Below are 25,089 nucleotides of genomic sequence, written 5' to 3' on the forward strand. Positions count from 1 at the left end.
TTACATTTTTTTTTTTTTGGTAAACTTTTTTCCATCACCAGCTAATACAGGGATATATTTATAGTTCATTTTCATTTAACTGTGTTCATTTGTACTGTTCTGTGACAGATTTATATGATCATAGATTCTTGGTGTCACTGTTGTATTATTTATATTTCTATAAATTAAGGCTATTATTATCAAAGACGGCCCCGACAATAGGATGCATGTGGAAGTTGGAAATAGCATTTAATAGTTTCTCGGTCCTGATGAATTCTCTATGGATTGGGTCCTGATGCAGACTAAGAAATCATTGTCTTTGCTGAAAAAAAGGGAGGTCTTGAGTGATACTAATAAGTCACTAAAGAAAGACAAAAATTTCAGGACTATTTGTAGACGCTGATTTTTAATCTTCCTAATGATAGCCCTGATGGTAAACAGATGAAAGAGATGATAAAGGCTGATAACCCCCACAGACCGGGCTCCTCTCCCTCCCACCGCGCCTGAGGAGCCTCTGGGACAGATTCACATCAGACGTTTTAAATCTTCCTTTTCTCTCTGTCTTGGAAGACGAGGTCTCCACCAAGCAATTTTGAAGCAAGGATTTTATGACAGTTGGGGGGATGAGAACCTTTCCCTAGCACCAATGAAGCAATCAGACGTAATTGGTGACTTCAGCATAAAACAGTTTATTTCTGGCTCTGGGATCTTGCACATTAGGAGTCGCATATAGAGGATGGGTGTAGAAAACAAGACGGGAAAACAGGTGCCTCTGAAAGCTCTCTTTATAGAACCAGTTTTGTCACACAAGCTACTTTTCACCTTTTTTTTCCCCTTAGGGCTGCACCTGCGGCATAAGGAAGTTCCCAGGCTAGGGGTCGACTCGGAGCTACAGCTGCCAGTCTACGCCTCAGCCACTCAGGATCCAAGTGCATCTGCGACCTGCACCAGAGCTCATGGCCATGCCGGATCCGCAACCCACTGAGGAAGGCCAGGAATCAAACCTGAATCCTCATGAATATTAGTCAGGCTCATAAAAGCTGAGCCACAACGGGAAATTCCACTAGTTACTTTTCTTTCTTTTTTTTAATTTTTATTAAAAAAATTTTTTTAATTGTTATTTCCCCAATACAATTTTTTTTTCTACTGTACAGCATGGTGACCCAGTGACACATACATGTATACATTCTTTTTTCTCACAAGCTGCTTTTCTATCTGTGAGATTGAGGTGCTTGAGTCACAGGATGCGAGGGGCTTAAATGTGATAAATTAAATCGATTTACCCTAAATGAAGATTGTGAAGATATATGAATTTGTTAGCTGTCTTTCTAACACATAGTAACATAATGAGAATTTATCGTGTGAAAGTTAAGATATTCAACAGTGAAAGAATTAGGCTTAGCAGCACGGAACTTGGAGTATATTCAGTGCTGGTCACTGACACAATCAAATCCTAGAAAAGGAATATCTATGTACGGTCTGTATTTTAAAACAACATTTCTTTAAAAAGATGTGCATTTCCCTGCAGTTCCCATTGTGGTGCAGTGGGTTAAGAATATGTCTGCAGAGGTTTGCTTCACTGTGGAGGTGCCAGTTTGGTCCCCAGCCTGGGGCAGTGGGTTAAAGGATCTGGCATTGCTGCAGCTGTAGCTCAGATTCATGGGTGCAGCCAAATAAAAAAATTGTGTTTCCCTAATGACTAGTGATGCGAAGCATCTTTTTAATGTATTTATTGATCTTTATTTCTTTGTTTGTTTTTGGTCTTTTTAGGGCTGTACTGCAGCATGTAGAGGTTCCCAGGCTAGGGGTCAAATCAGAGCTGTAGCTGCTGGCCTACATCAAAGCCACAGCAATGCCAGATATGAGCCACATCTGTGACCTACACCACAGCTCACAGCAATGCCAGATCCTTAACCCACTGAGTGAGGCCAGGAATTGAACCTGTGTCCTCATGGATGCTAATCAGATTCAATTCTGCTGAACCACAGTGGGAACTCCTTTTTTGATCATTTGCATTACCCTCCTTGAAGAAATATGTATCCAATTCCTTTGCTTATTTTCACATTGGTTTTTTTGTTTGTTTGGTTTGGTTTGGTTTTTTTTTTTGCTGTTGAGTTGCAGGAGTTTTAAAAAATATATTCAGGCTATTCATCTCTTATTGGCTTAGGATTTGCAAATATTTTTCCCATCCTACAGGATGCCTTTTCACTCTTTTTTTTTTTTTTCCCGAAAATTGAAATATGGTTAATTTACAATGTTGTATTAGTTTCTGGTGTATAGCAAAGTGATTCAGAATATATGTGAGTTATTCTTTTTCATATCGTCTTCCCTTGTAGTTTCCTACAGGATATTGAATCTAGTTCCCTGTGCTGTATGGTAGGACCTTGTTGCTTATCAGCTGGGTTGTTTTTTTTCTTATTCAAGGTAACCTGCTTGGGCATCAGTTCATTAACAGTTGACAACACTCTCTGGTTTAAATGTTGAAAATATCTCAACTCCATAAATAAAGGAAAAAAACCCTAATTTTATGCATTTCATGTTTATTAAAGTACCAAAAACCATTACATGAATTTCAAACAAAAGCCATGTGCACCGAATGGGTCAAACTGCACTGAGTTGATGCACCCAAGACTGTGGACTGTGTGGGTGCTTATAGCTGAGGGGGTCAGGGAGGGGGAGGGACACCTCCGGGCTTTGGGATTAGAGATGATTGCACCCCATCCCCATTCTACCTTTCTGAGCCCTATGGCCCTGGGGATGCGCTATTCAGCTTTTTCGAGCCATGGTCTCCTTATGAAAGGACTGGGAGCAGAGACAGCTGCTGTAGAGGGTTCAGTGGGAGCACAGGTGTGGGACAACTAGGGCAGGGCCAGCCCTGCAAGGGACCCACTCTCTGGGATCCCTTCATCACCCCAAGACACTGGACCTCTGGAAGACTGAGAAGGAGCTGCTAACTCACTGCAAAGGGAAATAGCCACAAGGTAAGAGAGGCTCCAGCAGCCCATCTCCCACTCGTGTCTCATCCTTGCCTGGTTTCAGGCTTTCTCCTCTCAGGGGTGTCACCTCTGGGGCACCCAGGCTCAGAATGAAAAGCCTGATGGAAGTGGCGGGGCAGCCCATGGAACGTGTGTCTCAAGTGGTTAGCCCAAGTCTGGATGCCCGAAGCACAGTGAGGCCAAAACAAACTGAAATGTTGGAGTTTGGAGCAGAGAAAAGTTTAATGCAGGGCTGTGCAAGGAGACGGGTGGACCAGGGCCCCCAAATATCCCAAACTCCCCAAACCCAAATTGCAAAGCCGAAGTTCCTATTGTGGTTCGGGGGTTAAGAACCTGACTAGTATCCATGAGGATGTAGTTTCGATCCCTGGCCTCATTCAGCAGGTTAAGGATCCAGCATTGCTATGCGCTGCGGTGTAGATGCCAGACGTGGCTCAGATCTGGTATTGCTGTGGCTGTGGTGTGCACCAGCAGGGGCAGCTCCGAATCCACCCCTAGACTGGGAACTTGCAGATGCCAGGCACTTCCACATGCCAGCTCCTGTGGCCATAAAAATAAAGCCATAGAAAAACAAAATTGCAAAGCATTTTTAAAGCAAAGTAAGGGAGGGGCAGAGTTGGTCCTTGCAAACTTGCAAACTTCTTGGTTCAGAAATGCTTCTTGTAGCTGTTCACAAAGGGCAGGTCACAATGTTCCTGGAAACCTCCAACAAGATACATGTTATACTTCAGAGAAGAGATAAAGCAGAGGGTATGTGGGTAGGGTCTGCCCTAAGAAGGCCCCTAAGGATTCTGATGGTTACAAAAAGGTTTAGATTCTCCCTTGAGAATTAAGAGAAGAAATGGAATTTATGTGGAGATATTCTTGTCACAGAAATCTGGACCCACCCTCTGAAGCTGGGAACTCACTGTTCAAAGCAGGAGCAAAGGCTCTGGTCTTCCCAGCATCTGGCGTTCTCTCCCCACAGAAAACTGCCTGCCTGCCGCTGCTTCTCCACCATGAGACGGCAATGTCATTCACATAAACCTACGTTTGGGAGTTCCTGTCGTGGCACAGTGGAAACGAATCTGACTGGGAACCATGAGGTTTCAGTTCAGTCTCTGGCCTTGCTCAGTGGGTTAAGGATCCGGAGTTGCCGTGAGCTGTGGTGTAGGTGACAGATGTGGCTCGGATCTGGCGTTGCTGTGGCTGGCAGCTACAGCTCCCATTAGACCCCTAGCCTGGGAACCTCCATATGCCACGGGAGGGGCCCTTAAAAAAAAAAAAGAAAAAAACCTACATTTGAAGTGTTAAAATATATTGGGTGATAACTCCCTCTGATTATTTATTTTTCATCTTTAAATATTAAGTTTATGTTTGCTTTATATTCTTCATAATCTAAGACTCCTCCCTTCCCCCCCACCCTCCCCCGCTGCCCAGCCCCATTTGGTTGTGTGGGTCATGCATGATCTGCTAAGGTTTAAACATCAGTGCTTACAGGTAGAGGTTAGTAGAAAAAGTGTAAAGATGTTATAACCTTTAAGAATTAGCTTTAAAAGAACGGATAAATCAAAAGGTAAAAGGCAAATCATATATTTGATTGCAATAACCTCGTTCTACTGTAGAGGCTGATCACTGTATGCGGTTTCTGCCTACAAATTTATCCGTCAAAGCTGATGTGGCGTTTGCATTGTAATGATGCTCAGGGCCTGATGGATCCCTGTGGGTTCACTGGAAATACAAAGAGCATCTAGTTAGTGAGGGCTTGGGGGCAAACCATCTGGCTTGCACCTGGCTTGGTTAAAAATATGATCTTGCAAGAAGTGTGCAAGTTATTCCATATGAGGCCACTGGGGAAGATAACCTGAGATCCAGCATACGGTGCCTGGATGGTCTGGTGAAACAGAGCTGATCACAGCAACCCCGCTGCTGTGTACGCGCGGATTCTCTTTACCTGAGAGCATCAGTCTTATCCTCACCAGGCATCCTGCATCTTCAGAAGCAGCCTTTGGACCTCCTCTTGGGGCATCCACCGAGCCCACCATAGCGGCTTACTCTTGTCCTTGTCCTGCTCACCAATCCCATGCTGTCCCCTTCTGAATCAGGACCCTGGTCACACAGCTCTCACTGTGACCATTCTACCTGTCACAACTCGATCTTTCCAGGGTTTGAAACTCAGCCTGACAAAACAGGTTCCTGCTTGCTTTACCTCTGGATGATCCTGTGATGCCTTAGGGGCCTTGGTCTCCCAACCCCAAACAGGGGCCTCGCCAGCCCTCAAGGGGAGTGGCAGAAAGACGAAAGTATACCAGGTTGAAATATGAACTAATGTGACCTTACCCTGAACTGAATCATCCTTGAATTAAAATGGTCACCATCACTTTTCCGAAAATGCTGTGGCTCTTGGAGAACACCTTTCAGAAGCTCAGCTCACACACTTTCCAGCTATGCTCACTTTTGAGAACTTTTTTTTTTTAATTTGTTTTTTTTTTTGTTTTTTCCAGGGCCACACCTGCAGCACATGGAGATTCCCAGGCTAGGGGTCTAATCGGAGCTGTAGCTGCCAGCCTACACTAGAGCCACAGCAACATGGGATCTGAGCTGTGTCTGTGACCTGCATCACAGCTCAGGGCAATGCCGAATCCTTAACCCACTGAGCAAGGCCAGGGATCAAACCAGCAACCTCATGGTTCCTAGTCAGATTTGCTAACCTCTGAACCATGATGGGAACTCCAAGATCTTCTTTCCTAGATTGAGGTCCATTTCCATCAAGAAAACTATTTAGGAGGATGGAAATCAAGATCAGCTTTTTCTTTTTTTTTTCTTTTCTTTCTTTTTTTTTTTTTTTTTGGTGTGCCGGCGGCATTTGGAAGTTCCCAGGCCAGGGATCAAACCCATGCTGCTGCAGTGACCCAAGCCACAACAGTGACAATGCCAGATCCTTAACTGCTAGGCCACCAGGGAACTCCAAGATCAACTTTTATAAGAGAGAAGATCTATCCTTAATTCCTCAACTATGCTTTTATAATTCTTTCACAAGGCTTATTCTACTATTTTTGGGGGGAGGGGTGTTAGCTTGAGAATTACAGATTGAGGGGAGAAAACCTGAAAAAATTTGGCTTTAAATCAATAATACTCATAGAAACGTCAACTGTACATTTTTGCACACACTCTGACTACTTCATTTTTGCATTACTTCGTATTTAATTGTCAGTTTCCCTAAGAGTGAAGAATCAAATAAGAGATAAGAATTTTTCCCTTATGAGAAAACTACCACCTAGGATCCTGAGATGTTAACTGAGAGGATGGGCTCAGAGCTACACGCATAGCAGGGGCCCAGCCAGGGTGGACTCGGCTCCAGAGTCTCACGGGACCAGTGATACTGTGATGTCACAGGCTGTGTGAGTGAGGCCCTCCCCACCCTCACCAGGCATCAAGTCCACAGCTGTCACTGGAATTTCGGAGCACACTAGGACCTGAAAAGTTTAAAAACCACCGCTCTAACACTTTGGACTTGCAGACCAGGGCCCTGGGACACAGAAACATCAAGTGGATGTAGGACAGGGGTCTGTCACTGGGCTTGTCGATACACCACAGACCCAAGGACGTGTGCTCAAAACCACAGCCTCGGGGGGCAGGAAAATCTGTGCTCTGTCTCTCTGTTGTAGCTGGTTCATGTTGGGAAAATTCACTTTCCAAGTCTCTTTCCTTTGTAAGTGAAGATAATCATGACAACCCCCTCTTTAAAGAGCTGTTCTGAGGATCAGAAACTACTGCATGTGATGACCAGCTATGGGCTTCTCACTCTGGAGGAAGGATTAACGAAGCATCTTGGTTTTCAAACCCCATTTAGATGTGAGAAAACAGAGGTCAGAGGCTACGTTAACCAAGCCCTGTGCCCTTAACTCCTGGACTCCAGGCCTGTGGAGGCAGCTCCCAGCTTTCGCTGCTTAATTCGCTTCTGTTTCCTGATGAGTTTCTCTTGCTCACTTCATTAGAGAGCAGAGGAAGGATGCTGGCACAGAACACTCTTTAACATGTGCTTTTTGTCCTTATCTTATTGACTCAACCTGCAGATAACTCTGCCAGAAAAGTCCAATTGCTCCTTTGTCTAAAGCAGATTTTATATTGATCTTAATCTAATTAGCTGGTTTGAACTATGGTTTGTGTCAGGATTCCTGTCTTGATCTAATTAGCTACTGTAGTTGAAGCCGCATGGATCTGAAATCATAATTGCTGGTGTGCACAAGCTTTTCCTGTCGGGGTCCGTACACTGGATGGAGATGTTTCTTAACACTGCAAACCACTGGTGGCTTAAATATGTCTGCTAAATTCCAGAAATGCCACTGGACTTGATGCCAGAAATAGCCATGACCTCAAATCTTGGCTCCTCCGTTTCTAGGTATGTGTCCTTAGGCCAGTTAGTTCATCTCCCTAAACCTCACTTTCCTTATCTGCAAAATAGGCATGATTCCGAGAATTAGGAGATGAGGGAGCCAGCCAGGTAGCTACTACAGATAGAGCTTAGTATCTGGCACATGGTAGCTGAAACATCCTTCTCTTTCAACCCTTCTCACTTGCAGTTTCTCCTGTGAGTTTGATTGAGAAAACAAATTCCCACCCTCCCTTCTTCCCTCCCTCTATCCCTCCCTCTCTTCTCTTCAGTTTTCAACTTCACACAGGATTCCCTGAAGCATATTTAGCAAACGTGGTTGGCAAATGCCAAACAGGGCCAGACACACATTAAATTTACGAAGGTCGGAGTGAGTGATGTTCCAGAGTGAAAGTTCTTTCTTTCTCCCTCGCTTTCTTCTTTCTCTTTTTCCTTCTTTCTTTCTCCCTCTCTCTTTCTCTCTTTTTCTTTCTTCCTTTCTTTCTTTCCCTCTTTTTCTTTCTTTCTCTCTTTTCCTTCTTTCTCTCTCTCTTGATCCTTCCTTCTTTCTTTCTTTTTCCTTTTTTCTTTCTCTCCTTCTTTCCCTTTCTTTTTTCTTTCTTTCTTTTTTTCTTTCTCTCTCTCTTTCTTTCTTTGCTTCTTTACCATCTGGTCTTGAAAATAGCAGGTCGCATTTATTTTCTAGCTTCAAAGACTGGTTTGGAATCATGGTTCCATGTAACCCTGCAGGTTTTGCCTGTGTGAGGAGCGATGACATGATGTCCTTGAGCCACAGATTTTTTTTTTTCTTTTTAGGGTAGCCCCTTCATCACACGGAGGTTCCCAGGCTAGGGGTCCAATCAGAGCTGAAGCTGCCGGCCTACACCACAGCCACAGCAAGGCGGAATCTGAGCCAAGTACTCATGGATGTTAGTCAGGCTATTACCGATGAGCCAGCACAGGAACTTCCTTGAACCTCACTTTTGAATTCTGGCAAGTTTGTTAACAGAGTCCACAGTTATCAACCTGCCATGAAAGCTCTTGCATTGAGAAGGCCCCTCATCTCCTTCTACGGGTGCAGGAAGCGGTTAATTGATTTTTAGGAAATAGAAGTGTTATTGCTTAAACTATAATTAGGGTAAAAATTACTCTCAGTTTCATCAACCACTCTCATCTTTACCCTCAGATTAAAAAAAGTTTGTTGTAGTTGAATTTATAGGATATAATCAATTGATAACAACATAATCGAAGACAAATGAGTCAACATTTTAAAAAGTGTTAAACATTTTGCACAAATGACTACCCAAATCATCAGAATAGTAAAGTCGTAGAACTAAACTCAAAAACAAGCAGTAAGAGGAGTTCCTGTCTTGGCTCAGCAGTTAGCGAACCCAACTAGTATCTCTGAGGATTCGGGTTTGATCTCTGGCCTTGCTCATTGGGTTAAGGGTCTGGCGTTGCCGTGAGCTGTGGTGTAGGTTCCAGATGCAGCTTGGATCCCGCATTGCTGTGGCTGTGACTGTGGCATAGGCCAATGGCTTCAGCTCCAATTGGACTCCTAGCCTGGGAGCTTCCATGTGCCATGAGTGCAGCCCTAAACAAAGCCAAAAAAAAAAAAAAAAAAAAGAAGAAGAAGAAAGAAAGAAAGTAAAAGGACAGGTATTCCAACATAAAAGTTTGTCTTCTTTTCAGGAATATGTGTTGTTTCTATTCTAACCACATTTGTCTGTGTTGCTCATATGACATCTTCTTGAAAGCCTAAAGTTAGCAGGGAGTGAAAATTTTGGGCAGAGGCACAGCTCACTTGCCTTAAGTTACCTCCATGCATAAGAAATCACTATCGTTATTAATATTCTTCTTTGTATTAATGCATTGCCTCTAGGAGGTCAGAGATATACCAACACCTCAGAATGCAAAACCTACCAAATTCCCTAGGATTTGGGTCAAGATGGGAGAGAATACACATGGCCAAACCCTCTCCCACCCCAAGCTTTTTGAAATGACGAAAACATGGTGTTTTAAAAAGAACAGATTAGTGATAAAAATAGAAAAGAATGGCCATTAATTTTGGATTGCCTGAAAGTTTGGAGAACTCTGCAAACTAACTTTAGAGTGGCTTTTCCCCCTCAGCATATCCTGGGTCTACAAGGGTCTCCTGATTCTGTACTTCCTAAGTATTCATTAACCTGCCTTGTGCCTGGATTGGCTGCTGGAATTCTGGGTGTGAGATGTCCTTGGGAATCCAAATGACAATAAGGAAACATAATGCAGAGCACCCCTGCCAGAGTGGGGTTCATCTCACACTGCACACCAGTTGATACAGCCTTCTGAGTTCATGAGCCTCAGATATTTTTGCAAAACTTACTAGTTGTTCTTTATCTGCCCTCGTCCAGCACATGCCGTGAGGCTGGTAATGTGCTAGCCAGGCAGAAATCAACTGCTGCCACAGAGGGTAGAAATTCCACAGCTGGTTTAGCTTCAGTGCAGCTCCATGGGGTCTCAGCCCTCTCCCAGTTCAATGCCCCCTTGACGTCCAAGAGCAAGTGCAGCCCGCCCTTCTCACCTGTTCCATTGCATGGCTTAGGGCATTGTAACCTAGCCTGCCACCTGGCCATCATCCTAGATTCTCTTCTCCACCTTAACCCTCTCATCAGTTAGTCTTCAAACTACTTACTTACTATTCAGGCTTCTCTAACCCCTTTCCTCTTTTCCCAGCCACCACAACCTTAGGTCAGAGCAGTGCTTCTCACAGGATTTGAAAGCCAGTTAACTCTTTCCCTGCCTTTCTTCTTGTGCCTTAAATTAATTCCCCAAGTTTCATCCAGGATAATCTCCCTACATTTCAAATTGACTTAAAATCTTGCAGTGGTCCTCTACTGCCCTCAAGGTTGAGTGTCTGGCTTGTTCTTATCTCCTGCAGCAGCCCAGATCCAGTTTTACACTTGAGCAAATACTAGTGGGGTTCCTGCAAGCACATACACACACAGTCTTTCCTGCTCCTGGATCTGGCTCACGTGGTTCCCTTTAAATGGAACCCCTTCCCCTGCCCACCCTCCCCACTACCTTTCCCAACTAAAAACCACATTTTTGGGTCTATTTCCTCCTTTGAGACTCCAATAAGATCCTCTCCTCCAAGAAGCCTTCCCAGAACCCAACACGATGAAGTCCCTTGCCTGAGTTTTCAGAGCCCCTTGCTTTATTTATGAATGTAACCCTGGCTATTTTATTTTCTTCGTTATAGAGTATAGTTGATTTATAGTGTCGTGTCAATTTCTGCTCTCAGCATAGTGGCCCAGTCACACATATGTATATGCATTCTAGCCCTGGTTATTTTATAAGCAGATGAGTTGATGACACATTTGTCTATGATGGTGCTGTGTGAGATCTCAGAGCCCAGTTTTATTTCAGATTTTTTGAAATTTCCAGAACCTACCATAATGCCTGGATGGAAGATACTCTAAATATTTTGCTGAAGTGAAGGAAAAGAAAAAAACGTGTGATAAGTCTTCTGCCTGGTCACATCTTGTTTCATAAGGATGGAGGTTACAATGTGAAGCAAAAGCTTTTGTGGAAATTATTTCACTGGATCTTAACACAATCCTGTGCAATAGAGCTATATGTTTCCTGAGAATTCAGGAGCAAGCCTGGATATTTTAGCACCAGCCTAGGCCGTGCCCTGGACATCTGTCCTCTCTAAACTTCAGGATAATCCAGTGAGGTCATTTCCATTTGGACAAGGAGGAAGCAGAGACATAACCTTACCCAAGGCCATCAAGCTCCTGTATGCCAAAGTCACATTTTGGTCTGGAGCTCTTCTGACTCCTTGCCCTGTGCCCTGTGCCCTGTACCCTGTGCCTAACCAATATTGTGCATTGCATTCCATCTCTGTCTCTTTCAGCCTGCTTAGAGAAAAGCCTTAACAAGTTCATCCATGTGACCAAAGCCAGTAGTTCTTCCTGAGCTTGTGATACTTTGTGGCTAATACGCCACATAAACCATGGATAACCACAGACAAGAAGCCAGCCAGCAAGGAGACACTACATGTTTTGACGTCCCACACACTGGATCATTTCCCAGGGAATGTGGGAGCTAGCCCGCAGGCGGGATGTTGGCCCTTCCCACTGATGGGTTCCTCCCATAGGCAATAAATAATCTTTCCAGGACATCCCGATAGTATTTGCAGCACGTGGCATGTCATTATGCATATTGCCACTGGTCTTCAAGTGCTGGGATAGAAAATGATGTGTAATTCCATTAATCAGGGGTTGGGTGGCGTCTGTGGTTTGGTGTCATTTGTTATCTGAGCAAGGTTAGAACAGAGGAAAAGAAATCTTTTCTAGAATCAAAAAGCACTGAATCAAAGGCCAAGCTGTATATAGAACTATATCAGGAACATAATGGAAGAGTTGAATGAAAGAATAGCTCTTATCTTTAGCTTAGAAATTGTTCAGGATAGGTATTGCTAATCCAGGTGACTGTAGAGAGCATTTATCAATAACAAATGCAAATAGCAGATGCAAAGGGCCACCATCAGGACCTGTATACCCATGGTTTTGCCTGCTGGCATGGCCTTGGTGTGCAGGGCACCTCTATACTTACTCTGCTGCTGAACCCGCCTAACAGTCTTAGTGTGGTTGTTGTTGTTGTTTATGATTTTCGTTTTTTCAATTATACTTGATTTACAGTGTTCTGTCAATTTTTACTGTACAGCGCAGTGACCCAATCATAATATATATATATATATACACACACACACACATATTCTTTTTCTCACATTATCCTCCATCGTGTTCCATCATAAGTGGCTAGGTAAAATTCGCTGTGCTATTCAGCAAGATCTCATTGCTTACCCACTGCAGATGCAATAGTTTGCATCTATTAACCCCAAACTTCCAGTCCCTCCCTAAGATACAGGCAGGGTAGAGATGATTAGCGCCTCTCTCCATACTGTAAAAATAAAACCCTAGCAGCAGTTAAAAGATTTGCCAGATCTGCAGAGAGGTGAGTGATGAGTTGTGTTGAGAACGGTGGTTTGTGTCCCTTCTCAGAGTGCCTTTGCAGCTTTCTCGGGTACTTGGGGCAGCGCCATGCTGTGGAGGACCAAAGGCTCCTGACTGCGGAGGACCCCAGTGTGTTTGTGAGGAGTGGGGAGCTTCAGAGAGGGTCTTCCCTCACTCCCACAAGGAAGCAACATGTCTCTGGCACCTCCAGGTATGGCCATTCTAGAGCACCGAGTGATGCTACTCTTGTCTGGGATGCAGGCTGTAGGCTTCTTGTCTGGGATGCAGGCTGTAGGCTTCTTGTCTGGGATGCAGGCTGAGGGATGTTTATATAGGATGCAGGCTGTGGGCTTCTTGTCTAGGATTTGGGTGATGGGCTCCTTGCCTGGAATGAGGCGAAAGGATTTGGATTTGGATTTATTTCCCTCTAGTTTCTGGGTTTCTTTTTCATTGTTTTATAAACATTGTAGTATATACTATATCTACATGGTAATAAATATCCAATTTATAAAAAGTAGATATGCATGTATGGGGCATGCATACTCAAAATATTGTTAATGACAGTAGCCCTAAATCTTATTATTTATTTATTTTAATTTAATTTTATTGGTAGTAACACCAGCTTTTTTTTTTTTTAATGTATTAGTGAATGAACCATTCACCCTCAGGACCAGGAATGATGGGCAAACCAGGGGGTCAAAGGAAGAGTCGGGCAGCTCTGTGGAGGATGAAACAGCCAGGGAGCAAGAGCAGAGTCAGGAGAGGGGCCAGGAGCCTTTGGAGGAGCGTTCGGAGTTCACGCGATTTCCTTTGCAGGAACAGCTGGGTCACCCTGGGGCAGCATTTCAAAGAGAGTTAACTGTCACCATTCCAAATAAGACCTGGGGCCACCTTGGGAGGCCACAGGGTCCCTTCAGAAGCCTGCTCCTCCCAGTGGCTGTCACACAAGCCAGGGTGCCCCCTCTTCCACTTTGCAGGGTGACCTCACGGAGGTTGCCCTCCACGGAGTTTCTGGAAGCCTGGTTCTGAGCAGGGCAATGAAGGGGAGCTGCAGCCATGACTTGTGTGAGGTGTAAGGGAAGCCATATAAAAGGTACCACCAATCAGTGTGGATGGCTAAGGGGGATTAGCTGGGCCCTAGCCACCCTTGCCCCTTTCTGGCAAGGCCTCTGTGGGGCTCGCCTCCAGCTGTTCTGCTGAGGTGTTCCTTCTGCGACCACGGCCGCTGAACTACACATCTACCATGACCTCAGCCCAGCATCTGAAGGGTGTCCTGGCGAGGAGCTCATCCAGCCGCTGCAGGAGGTGCTGCACTAAGCCCTGCCGACTGTCGAGGTGACAGTCACTGCTTTGTGGTGATCATAACACAGCTCTCTTATAGCCGAGTGCCATTTCCCTATGCTGCTGATAGAGGCAGAGACCAGTCTAAATAAACATTTCGGAAAGACACAAGTGCTGTATTACTTTTCTTTTTCAATTGATTTTGATACAGCAATCTATATATAATTGGTTTTGGTTGCTAGTCTGATTTCAAACGCATTTTCAATGTTCTGCATTTGTACCCCCTCTTATCATGCTTGCTAGTTTTTTTTTTTTTTTTTTTTTTTTTGGTCTTTTTTTGCTATTTCTTGGGCCCCTCCTGAGGCATGTGGAGATTCCCAGGCTAGGGGTCCAATTGGAGCTGTAGCCACCAGCCTACACCAGAGCCACAGTAACGCGGGATCCGAACCGCGTCTGCAACCTACACCACAGCTTATGGCAACGCCGGATCGTTAACCCACTGAGCGAGGGCAGGGACCGAACCCGCAACCTCATGGTTCCTAGTCGGATTCGTTAACCACTGCGCCACGACGGGAACTCCATGCTTGCTAGTTTTGATATCGTAGTTGTCAATGGGTGATTTCCTACTTTTATATTATCTTTGCCTTTACCAGTGATTTTTCTCATGTGTAATTTTCTTGTTTCTAATTGTGGCCTTTTCTTTTTTGCCTAGAGAAGTTCCTTAGTGCTTCCTTATTTAATTTAATTTATTTATTTGTTTATTTGTTTATTTATTTTTTTAGCTCCACCTGTGGCAAATGGAAATTCCAAGGCTAGGGGTGGAGTTGGAGCTGCAGCTGCTGGCCCACACCACGACCACAGCAATGCTGGATCCTTAACCTCCTGAGCGAGGCCACGGATGGAACTCTCGTCCTTATGGATACCAGTTGTGTTCTTAACCCACTAAGCCACAACAGGAACTCCTGTATATTACTTTTCTTTGGCTGCATGACTTAAACAATACAAATATATTTCTTCATAGTTCAAGAGGCCAGAAACCCCAAGTCAACATGGTGGTGGAGTGAGTTTCTCCTGAGGTGTCTCTCCTTGGCTTGCAGATGGCTGCCTCTGGCTGTGTCCTCACGAATTCTTCCTTCTGCACATGTCTGTTTGTCCTAGTCTCTTCTTCTTATAAAGACACCAGTCGGATTAAATTAGGTTGACCCATAAACCCTGGGTCTTCAAAAATGAGGAGGAAATAAAGGCAAATACAAATTGAGAATGGGAGTTCCTGTTGTGGCGCAGCAGGAATGAATCCCACTAGGAACCATGAGGCTGCAGATTCCTGGCCTCACTCAGCAGGTGAAGGATCTGGCATTGCCATGAGTTGTGGTGTAGGTTGCAGACACGGCTCGGATCTGGCATTGCTGTGGCTGTGGTGTAGGCCTACAGCTGTAGCTTCGATTGGACCCCTAGCCTTGGAATCTCATGTGTCTTGAATGTGGCCCTAAAAAGCAAAAACAAGCAAACAAACAATAAACAAATTGCGAATGGCTGTTGGCAGTAGACTTGCATTGCAAGAAATATTAAAATAAATTCTTTCGAGAGGATAATAATAAAGATCAGAAACTCAGATCAACATAAAAAAGAGCATTGTAGAAGAAATAAAGGTAAAATTTAAAAAGTTATTGTTAGTTTTCTTGATCTCTCAGATAAGTTGTTCAAAATACTAATAGCAACAATATATTAGATTATGTTAGTTTATGCATATATATATGAATACTTATATTTAAGTGAAATGAATGACAGCAGTGATATGAGAAGTGAGGTAGAGGAATTCAAATAATCTTGTTATTAGATACACGACATGTAAAGAGGTATAGTGTTATTGAAAAGTGGACTTTGATGAGTTGTAAATGTATATTGCAAACTCTAGGGCAACTACATACAAACAAAAAGATTTAAAAAGGAGAATTATTAGTATGATTATTAGTATTAGTATCATATTAGTATTATATGATTTAAAAATCATATAAAATGAAAAAATCATATTAAAATAAAATAAAACAGAGAAAATGAAATGATATAAAATGCTTAATGAAAACAACCAAAAAAGGCAGAAAAGAGTGAACGACAAAAATAGAAAACAAAAAACAAGGGCAACAAATAGAAAACATAGTAAATATGATAGATATTATTCCTCCGTCAATAATCACTTGGAATGTCAAAGGTCTAAGCGCACCAGTTAAAAAGATAACTTGTCAGAGGTGGTCAAATAACACGATCCAATTCATGTTGTCTACAAGAAACCCAATTTAAATATAAAGATACATATAGATTAATAGATTAAAAGTAATTCCATGGAGAAAGAAACCAAGAGTATTCGCTCTATTAATTTCAGACAAAGCAGACTTGAAAGTAAGACATTTTCAAGGATAAAGTTATCACACAATAATAAAAGAGGCGACTCTTCAAGGCGACATAAAAATCCTTAGCATATATGCCTAAAAGCAGATGTGGGTATTTTAAGCAAAAGCTGATAAAACTGCAGGGAGAAAGAGATGAATCTACTATCATAGTAGGAAACTTCAATATCCCCCTCTCAGAAATGGTCAGATGCTGCAGACAGGAAATCTGTAAGGATGTAGGTGAACTCAGCAAAAACATCCATCACCCAGATATAACTGGCACTTGTAGACTCTCCAACGACAGCAGGACACACATATTTCTCAAGCTCATATGGAACATTCACTAAAATAGACAAAATTCTGAATGGTGAAATATAACTTAACAAAGCTAAAAGAATAGAAATTATACAAATTATAGCAAATTAAACCAGAGGTAAGCAGGAGGAAAGTAATGAGAAAAATTAAATTACAAATCAATTTAATAAATGAAAATAGAAATTCAGTAGAGAAAATAGCAAAACCCAAAGCTGGTTCTCTGAAAAGGTCAATAAAATCAATAGGCTTCTAGCCAAGTTACTAAGAAAAAAAAGAGAGAAGACTCAATTACTGACATCAGACACGAAAAATTGTGTAATAATTAAAAGGACAATAATGGAATACCATGAAAACTCTATGTCCATAAATTTGATAACATAGATGGAATGTACCACCTTCTTGAAAGGTGTCATCTGCCAAATCTCATGCAGAAAGAAATAGATAATCTGAATGTATATAAAACTATTAAATAAATTGTATCAATAACATTTCAAAGTTGAAAACACCAGGCCTAGATGGGTTTACAAGTGAATTCTACAAAATATTTAAGAAAGAAATCAAATCTATTCCCTATAATCTCTTTCAGAAGATAGATGAAGAGGTAATTCTCACTAATTCCTTCCATGAGATCAGCATCACACTAATACCAAAACCAAACAAAGACATTACAAGAAAAAAAAATTATAGACCAATATCTCTCATGTATATAGATGCAAAAATTCTCCACAAAAATTGGCATCAAAGGCAAAAGCATAAAAAAAGTGTACCCTGTGAACAAGTAGGATTAATCCAGGTATGTATGGATGTTCAACATTTGAAAAACAATGAATGTAATTCATCACATTATTAGATTAAAAGAGAAGAATCACATAATTTATCAATAAACATGTAAAGAATTTGTTAAAAACTCTTAACACACAGTTGTGATCAAACTCTCAACAAACTTAGAGTAAAACTTTCTCAACTTGCTGAAGACTATCTACAAAGAACTAACTGGGAACATCATACTTCATGTTGAAAATTTCATACTTTCCCGCTAAAATCAGGTATAAGGCAAGGAGCCTTATAGAGCCCCCCTATAGGCCCCCTTAGTTGGAGCTAACACACCTTTGGCAAAGAAGCAAAGACACAACAGAGGAGCAAAGATAGTCTCTTCAACAATGTGGCACTGAAGCGTCTGGATATCCACTTGCAAAAAAGTGGATATAGGCAAAAATATTATACCCTTTACAAAAATAAACTAAAGAATGGATCATGGATTTAAAATTTCCAGTTATAAAACCCTTAGAAGTTAATAATGGATAACATCCAGATAAACTTGGGCGTGGTTATGCCCTTTTAGACACAGCCCCAGAGATACAGTCCGTGAGAGAACTGATAAGCTGGACAATTAAAATGGAAAACTTCTGCTCTACAAAAGACATATCAAAAGAATTAGAAGACAAGCCATTAGAAAACTGGGGGAAAATACATGCAAAAGACACTTCTGATAAAGTATTTTTTCTCCAAAACATTTAAGAAATCTTAAGATTTGATCACTAGAAAGCAAAAAACCTAATTAAAAAAGGTGCCAAAGAGGATTTCCCATCGTGGCTCAGCAGTAACGAACCAGACTAGTATCCTTGAGGACATGGGTTCCATCCCTGGTCTTGCTCAGTGGGTTAAGGATATGATATTGCCCTGAGCTGCAGTATAGGTTGCAGACATGGCTTGGATCCAGTGTTTCCGTGGCTGTGGTGTAGACCGGCAGCTACAGCTCCGATTTGACCCCTCACCTGGGAACTTCCATATGCCTCAGATGTGGCCCTAAAAAACTAAAAATAAATAAATTAATAATAATAATAATAATAATAATGGGGCAAAGACCTTAATGGGTACCACTCCAAAGAAAATATACAGATGGCAAATAAGCATATGAAAAGATGTCTCATATCATATGCCAGGGAAATACAAATTAAATTCACAGTGAGATACCATTACATACCTATCAGAATGACCAAAATCCAGAACCCTGGCAACGCCCAGTACTGGCGAGGGTGTGGAGCAACAGGGACACTCATGCATTGCTGGTGGGAACGCAGAATGGTAGAGCCAGCTTAGAAGGTTATTTGGCAGTTTCTTACAAAGCCAGAAATGTTTTTACTATCCGATTCAGCATTTGTGCTCCCAGGTACTCAGAGGAGTTGAAAACTTATGTCCTCACAAAAAAACTGCACTGGGATGTTTATAGCAGCTTTATTCATAACGGCAAGATTTGGAAGGAGCCAAGCTGTCCTTCAGTAGGTAAATGGATACACTGTGGTAATGGGTACCTTCAGTAGGTAAATGGACACACAGTTTCAGTAGGTAAACTGTGGTACACCACTAAAAAGAAATGAGATATCAAGCCATGAAGATGGAGAAACCTTAAATTCATTGTCCTAAATGAAAGAAGCCAACTTCAAAAGGCTACAATCTGTATGACTCCAAATATAGGACCCTCTGGAAAAGGCAAAAATATGGAGACAGTAAAAACTTAGTGGTTGTTGAGATATATTTCAAAAGATGGAAAGGCAAAGCACAGAGGATTTTTAGGGCAGTGAAAATACACTTTACAATATTATAAAGGTGGATACATGCTTTATTTGTTTGCCAAGACCTATGGAATTTACAACACTAAGAATTAAAAATAAGATAGATTTCTTCTCAGACTAGAAGGTGTCCTTTCTCTCCTCTCTCTCTCATGTTTTGCTGCCTCTATTTCTGATTTTAAAAATCTGTAAAATATTGCTTTTAAATAAGGAATCCAAATAGCTGCTGATATCAAGTGTACAGATCAAGTGAGAAGGTGTTAGTCCTTCTTAAAGCATGTAAATTATCTTCCAGAGACTAAACCCTTATTTCAGCAATTTGCCCCACTATTTGTGCTTCTTTTGCTGAATTCCAAAATAGATATTTTTAGAAAATCCAACAGAACACTGAGCTCAATGCTTTAGAGGAGACATCATTTTAGGTGGCAAATCATAGCTTTTTTTTTTTTTCTCCTTTTCAGTTATACTCCTGGCTTATGCAAGTTCCCAGTTCAGGGATCACATCCAAGCCACGCTGTGACCTACACCAAGCCACCGCAATGCTGGATCCTTAACCCACTAGGCCACAGTGAGAACTCCCCGCAAATCACAATTTTGAGCTCAATTTCTTCATTCATGCTTCTTTGTCCTGAGTGGGCTTTGGCTGTCTCCAGAAATTAAACTCACCCTCAAAGGACGGGGTTTTTTCAAAGACCTCCTGACTACAGTGTCCCAAATTTGTATGACACCTTCAAAGTGCTGCTCCACCAATGTCTTAGGGGCTGATTTGAAAGGATCATCATCCCTTTGAAGAAATTAAGTTTTTTTATAGCTGTTGCAAATATGAGACTTTAATTTATGATGAGTAGATGTGTAAAGTCTGTTGGGTTCCAGAAGAGTTAATGGGTTTAAAAAGTCAAGTGAAATAAAACCATGTCACATTTGCCAAATGTAAACAAAATTTCGGGAAGGCGCTGGAAGAAAGGAAACAAAGGTGTAGATAAAACAGAGATGCCCAAAGTTTCAACCTCCTCTGCTGCCTCCTTTACCAGCTTCCACTCCTGCCACTCAGCCCTGGCCCTTCCCATTCTCAAGATCCCAGCCTGCTCCCATCTATAAGCTCTTAAGGATGCGCCTCTGCCCAAGCTACTCCTGATGCTGAAATGCATTTCTCTCCACTAGTCCTTGAGGCAGTGTCATCATTTCAAATTCAGGTCACATAGATTGCCCTCCTGGAAGCTTCCCTAGCCTCCCAGAAGGAATGACGTCTTTTACTTTTCTTTTTCATTTTTTCTCTTTCTCTCTCTTTCTTTCCTTTCTCCTCCTTCCTCTCTTCCCTCCTCCCTCTCTCTCCCTCTTTTCCTTCCTTCCCTCCTTCCTTCTTTTCAGCATGTATCACAAAGCATGTCAGTTTCTTGGCTGGTGAATCTGTCTGCCTTATATCTTCCTCAAGAGTGGGGAAGGGAATCTTGACCCTTAGCATATAATAGCGTCTCAGTAGAGCTTAATGAACGCATTAATACAACCAGAGAGTGTTCCATCCTGGGCCTGCCATTTATTGGCTCTATGAATCTGGGAATCTTCAGAATGTTCCTGAAATCTACTCTCTGTATTCGTCAATCAGAGATAACAGCAACATGCTCATGTATGGTTACTTGGAATATTAAAATAATTGTTCCTTTTAAGAATACTTTATAAATGATGTTTATAATCATGAAATAACATTTACAATGTTATTCTTTCTCAGCTGGGTTTGATAGTTTTAAAAAGGCAGCCAGAGCCTAATGATCTTCATTTTAAATGAAATTCCAGGCAATATACATAACAACATGTCAATATGGTGATGGTCATTTTATACATTTTGAAATATTAAAACATGTTTTCTTCAAGAAGAAGAATTTTCTTACATAAAGCGCTAAGTGGTGCTTGAAAGCAGAAAGATCAAGAAAATGTCAGGACAAGGCAGCAATTATCAGCCTCCCTGCCCCCATGTCAGTAGATGAATCCTCAGGTCTGCCCACCCTCTAAAAGTCAAGAGTTCTCTTCCTGCATCTAAAGCAACAGTGCTCTCTGGAAAAAAAAAAAGACATGTAGGAAAAGAAGCAAACCTGTCAAAAATGGCATAAGAAATAGCTAGAACAACATACAAAACATACTCTGGACCAACAGGGTAAACAATTTAGAACTTCTAACCTCTCTGAAAAGTCTCAGGATAAAGCGATCTTCCTATTTGTATAGAAGCCACAATTCCTACAGTTTGGGGCGTTTGTGTACCTCACAATAATATAAGAATTATGTCATCAAGAGGAATTGGATATACGTACCCAAACTAAATTTGGTGAGAGAGTGCTCAAGTGTGAGAGGTATGTTTTATTTGCTGAATGTTGAAAATATAGCCTCAAACTAGAAAATGCAAGGGTTTTATTTGGAACAGTGTGGAGTCTATACCCAGGGAAATATGCTTGAAGATTATCCCTGTCTTTACCTCCAATGATTAGATTAAAAAATAGTCATTACTAGACGCTCTCAGATACATAGAATTTTCCAATGTAAAATTTCCCAATATAAAAATACATCTATTAGATTTCTAATTACCACCTCAGAGCTCTATTCAACCAATCTAAAAAGGTGATCTCTGCCCCACAGAGACTCTAGCAATTGCATCTTTGGATGCTGGAAGGGGAAGAGAATTCCAGTATGAGAAATGAAGCATGGAAAATGTATTGTCTCTTGAGCCACAGAGCTAGGGTCTATGATCAGGTGTGAGTCTCAGCTCTAAATTGCCATGACAACCTAGTTTCTTATGCATTACCTTGAAGTAACCAGGATTCAAACTTAATAGGATTTATAGGTTGAAACCATCACCTCCTATTAACCCAGAAATAAATTGCTGGGTGGTGTGGAAAGAGCTTGGCTGTTCAATAGTGAGTGCTTGGTGTCTAAGGCCCTCAGTACAATCTAGGTGTGGCAGCATTGCTCCCCAAGAAGCCTGTGTGTGCTTCAAGCATAAGTGTGTCTCAAAATAAGCTTTCAATGTTTGCCTCCCCGAATTGCTATCCACTGCAGCTGGCAAGGGGGTTGCATGCCTCTGCATATAACCAACAGTGGCTACCATTTACGAAATACCATTAACTCAATAAGTCCCTTCACAGATCTTCTCTCTATGTCTCACAGCAACTCTGCAGGAACTTAAAACAGTTGAGGAGATTGAGTCCCAGAATATGAGCAACTTAGCCAAAGCCACAAGGGCTTAAAGCTAACTTCTGTTTTTCAGGACATCGTGTTGCCTTGTCTACTGGTAAGACTTCTGCATTTGGGGATGTGCAGAGAGGCCAGATCTGCTGGCTGTCCAGGGCCTCTGGGATGTATTGATGTTCAGGAAAACACTTGCGCTTGGTATGTTGCAGAAATTGCTTGCTTTTATTGGGCTCCCTTCCCCTGATTTTTGGAAAACTTCCAGGGTTTTGAACCTCCTGGTTTTGATTTCCACAGATCCATCTTGTTACACTTCATTCTGGGCATGAATTCCGTGCTTCACTCCTTGCTTCACTCCTATCCCTGGTCACCTCCTGCACCTGGGACACAGAGCTTCCACCTTCCCCAGGGGAACCAGGGGTCTCTGGTGGGAAGGAAAGTTGCCCTGTCTCACTACCCCATCTCAGGCATGGATGCAGAACCTGCCTCTTCTTCTGCTCAGCAAAGCTGAGGGCATACATTGGCTCACAAAGCTGTCCTTAGTAGCTAGCTTTAAATAATAATAATAAACCTAAATCTGTCAACCATGCTCTCTCCTTGGGGGTTCCCAAGGCTGACCTGCTCCTTGGTCACCAGCTTATTGCTTGGATTTCTTCCTCAGAATAGAGCCTCTGCCCCCAGCTTTGCTCTTTCCCTAGTTCCAGGTCCCTCATGCACCTTCTCTTAGATCGACCAGAGGAAGAAAGGAAAATCATCTAAGACTAAATCTCTACAGCGAGGTGTCTCCCCACTTCTACCCCTCATGAAAGAGCCATCGTAAAGTAATTGCTCAGGGTAGTCGTGCTCCCTCTCCTTTTTTCTTCAATTTCCTTCTACACTTGGCTCAGTTACTTAAGATCTTTACATAACCAAAGGTCTTAATGTATTTTCCCATAGGTAAGAGCAGTCCTCCCACTAACATAAATTATGTTGTCACCCCTTAAATGCAGGCAGTGAAGTTTATGAAAAAGCTGGTTTTAATACAATGTTCCTATAGTTCTACAACTTATGTATCTACTTCTGAAAGTTACATTAGAATCTTATAGCATGAACTCAAAGAAACCTTCATAGGTTTTAGGGGAGGTTTTGAAAATGATGCTTTTATGTTCACAATATTTAAGAAATGCCGCATGGTGCTGGTTTAGCTCCTACTTCTATACCCTAAGTGGTCCATGGAAGCAGGCGTTATACTTCCAACTTACGCAAGACTCCTGGGACCCAAAAACATTACATCTAATCTCGTGCTTAATAATGTGGTAAGTCCAGATTCTAGAACCAGATTCTTGCAACTCCTGGTCCACTGGTCTTTCCACTGTATGAAGTCATAGCCAGGAACAATCAATTGCCAAGGAAATGTAGACGTCAAAGCAGATGGAAGTGCAAGGTAATTCTGAGGATCTTCTATATCCCCCAGTACTAGTGAGTAGGCAGCTTCCTATTGAATCAAAGCAGTGGCCCTGGGTGTTACAGATATTTGGAAGTATTTCAATCAGATTGTCAAAATCCACCTTCCCCACTCTATTGTGACGCAGGGGCGGTCTGATTCCTGGTGGAGGACTAAGGGTCCAGGTTTTGTTGAATGTAAGCATCTCCAAAGAACAGTCCAGGGGTGGGGGGTCGGGGAGAAGAGGTGAGCTGGTTTTTAGTGAATGTGGCATAGCTGGGGATCCACGAGAACTGTGACTGAGAAAAGCCAAGGTCGTGACCAGAATGCTGCAAGAAATAGACAAACTCAGAATTTTTTAGGTAATGCAGATGAGTTTACTTTGTTGTGACAATATAGAAAAATAAAGAAGACAAAACTGGCTAACCATCTGGGACATAAACTTGAGGAAGATTCAGGAATGACGCTGTTCTAGTTGTCTGCAGAGATGATATTTTCCATGAACCTTAATTCTGATGCTTGAGATGCTGGGCCATTTCATCAGGCTCCTGTTTAAAGATTCTCATTGGGAATCTTTCAGGTTCTGAGCTGCTCATTTTTTGACATGAGTCTTTTTTTTTTTTCCCCATGGAAAAAGATGTTGCATATGGATGTTCCTGGGCTAGGGGTTGAATTGGAGCTGCAGCTGCCACAGAAACACTGGATCCTTAACCCATTCACCCAGGCCAGGGACCAAACCTGCATTCTCAGGGAGATAGCATCAGGCTCTTGAGCCACAACAGGAACCCTTTAACCTGAGTCTTATTTAAGCTCAATGAGAATGGATTCAAGTGATGCTTTGAATCACGTTGGCATTATTGGACTATAGGCTGTTGGCCATACTATGGATTGAGAGCCTCTGAGTCAGGCACCTTGCCTGTTCATGTAGCTGTGTCCTGCTGGCAGCATCACAGGACCACGAGCACTATAAATATAGTTCCCTCTTCAGCGGGCTATATTTATAGTTGACCTGGGGACCCTTCTCGGAGGAAGGTAATAAGAAAGTGCCTGGCTTCCCTGGTCAGCCTCATGCAATAAGCAAGGTGAGCACAAAGGCAGGGAAGTGAACCAAAGGCCGTTTTTAGGGCAGGTTCAGAGCAGAACAGACTGAAACTCAGGGGGTGTGTCGGGGAGTCACTCAAAGCCAAGCTTTAACACCATGCATAGGGCATCCCAGGCCACTCCCAAGGGGAAAATCTGGATATAGGGGAGGGGTGGTTATCTCTCAGTACATCATATATTATATTTTTCCTTTTTGGTACAGTGTGTACTAAAGCCAGACATTAACCTGCCTCAGTCATTATTTATGAGAGAAATGAATTTGTGCTCTGGGTGTGCCCTTCTCTGTTGGCATCATTGAGCTCTGCCAGCTGGCTTTACCACGTGCCCAATCCAAGGTCTAGAATGACACCGTGGCAAATGTGGGGGGGAAGCGGGCTGCTACCAATTTATGTACACATGGAACTCATTATCTCAGAACAAGCTCTTACTGAGCTGGGTGCTCTGGAAACAATCATTTGCTAAAGGAAATGTCACAAAAATCCTTCTTGTGATTCCCTTGCATTCTGACGCAT

The sequence above is a fragment of the Sus scrofa genome, chromosome 3 (genome assembly GCF_000003025.6).
Source record: "Sus scrofa isolate TJ Tabasco breed Duroc chromosome 3, Sscrofa11.1, whole genome shotgun sequence".
NCBI lineage: Eukaryota > Metazoa > Chordata > Mammalia > Artiodactyla > Suidae > Sus > Sus scrofa.